Here is a 2383-nt window from a genome sequence, read left to right as displayed (position 1 = left end):
TTCATGTTCTCTAAAACCTATGAGTGAATTTTAGGAACAACACAGATTAAAAGCAGAATATAGTTACTGAGGGAAAGAAAGCTTCTGTCTGGGAGAGGGACAGAAGGGGACCTTGGTGGGTTGCTAAGAACCCTGCCTTTTCTAGGGCTTTTTATAGAGCAAAACTATGAGGTGAAGTTGGTTTAAGGTAGAAAACATGGAAACTCACTCATGAAGTAGGACAAAACTATGATTAACCGATGAGATTATGAGTGTAATTGCTCAGGTAAAATTTATTAAATCAGGATCAAATGGTCAAGTGAGTCACAGTATGTGGGCATGAATACAGAAGAGAGGCTCTTCCTGTAGGGGTTGGGTTAGTAGCTCTTCCATGCCAATCCCTGATGCCCCTTTCCTAGAGAGGTGTGTGGCTGCATTTGTTTACTCTTTTGTCTTGAGGTCTGGCCCACAGTGGGCGCATCTGTCTCTCCCACAGTTGTAAGGTCTTGCCTCCATGTCTTCTCCTGAAGGCCTAGCCCTAGCTGACTGTCTGACTTAGCTGGCTATAACATAATCACAATAAGTTTAAACAACAGAAAATTCAGTTTTTGGTCTTGAATTATAACATGACAGAAACACTGACAGGTATTGAGATACATTAAGTATGGTATGTTGCACTGAGTAGTGTATCTAGAGAGAGAGGATATTTTAAAAATGTAAAATAAAGGCTGACTCTTCATATTTTTTTTCTTTTCATCAGTTTTTCCATCTTGTATTACAAATGAAATTATTGTGGCCTAAGACTATCTTAGCAAGGTTTTAAAGGGTTCTTAGAAATGATCTGTGCTGCGGTCTGCTAGACAGTGCTGAGGGAAGTTCTCAGGCAGAGGTGAGATACTCAGGCCAGGAACATTTCTTACACGCAACACAGGCAATAGCTGGCATCTTGAGCAATTGGGAGTCTCTGGCCGGTTGGGTTGGACCTTGCTCAGCAGTGTGGTCTACCGCTCCTCTACCTAACCAGGATCTAGGTGGGGTGGTGACACCAGCATTCTGAAATACCACCTGAGAAAGCCTGAAGTTGGACTGTTTCTATATTGTCACTGACAATGGTTAGTGACAGCTTCCCTAAAACTAATTTCACCTGTTTTAGAACTCAGCGTTGACAATCCTATGATGTAGGGAATGATAGGAATGTTCCAGCAGTCTCTGCATTCCACCTAGAACCAAGTGCCCGGATAGACAGAAGAAGAATTGCTCTCAATTTAAAATTGCTGCCTTCAAGATGCCGAGTGGCACGGCCCCACGTCGCTCAAATCTTTCCTCCACTTCCCTACCTCCTTGGACTGAGAAACAAACTCAAGAACAGGATCTCAAGCTTCAGGATGTGACTGAAATCCAATGGTTCTTACAGTTTCTATAAAGAAGAGGGTTCTTCAGTTTAGCTTTAGAATTAACCATGTGATTCCAAATAAATTACAAGGATTAGCTAAATTCAAAACAAATGACATCCCTGGAAATCTCATGTCTTTTATTTTGATCGCTTTATTTCTTGGCACGAGAATCTTGTTGTGCACCCACATTAATTATTCATCTGCCAGTTTAAAGTCAATTCAGGTCAGTTTAGTCAAATAATCACTTCCTACTGATTTAAGTGAACTGATAGATACTTTTGAGGTCTTCAGGGCATTAATGGGGGGATGGAGAAGGTGTAGGCACTGCTTGCTTATGGTTTCTAAGCCCAGGACTATGGTCCAGGAGAAAAACATGGAACATAACTCTGAAATAAAGTATATGGCTTTGGGTAAATATTGGTAAAGCTAACGCAAACATCACAGTTGAAATAGAATCCTGTTTAACTAAAAGACTTTTTAAAAAAAATAGTTGAATGTCAGTAGAATTATTTTCATATGAAAAGATTGTATTTTACTTAAACAACTATATAGCTGCCACCATCTTTTCTAGAATGTATTGGTGACAATATTAAAAAGAATTAGTCTGAGTTGTATCATTCTCATGCATTTCTTAGGATTGGGAGAAAGAAAATATATTCAATGATGTATAATTAAGGTACATATCTACCTTCAGCAGAATCTGGGTACAGGTAAGTTGTCAACATTTGTTCATTTTGGACATCAGAGTAGATTTAAGGATTTGACTTTAAATAAATTTTAAAGTAATGCAAAATGGTCATGACAATAAAGAAAAGGGAAATATATACTCAGAAGGGAGTAGGCCACGGTTACAAGAGTATTTCACTACATAATGTTAAATCACATTTTATGTTTGAAATATTAAATAAGTTACTCCAGTACTTCATGGGGCTGGGATGTGGCTATGTGGTGCATGCACAAAACCCTGGGTTCTGTCCCTCAGACCAGAGGGAGAGAGAGAGGGAGAGAGA

The sequence above is a fragment of the Octodon degus genome, unplaced genomic scaffold (assembly GCF_000260255.1).
Source record: "Octodon degus isolate 3935 unplaced genomic scaffold, OctDeg1.0 scaffold00001, whole genome shotgun sequence".
In the NCBI taxonomy this organism is placed as follows: domain Eukaryota; kingdom Metazoa; phylum Chordata; class Mammalia; order Rodentia; family Octodontidae; genus Octodon; species Octodon degus.
The sequence above is the reverse complement of the archived record's forward strand: the minus strand, read 5'-3'. Positions refer to the sequence as shown.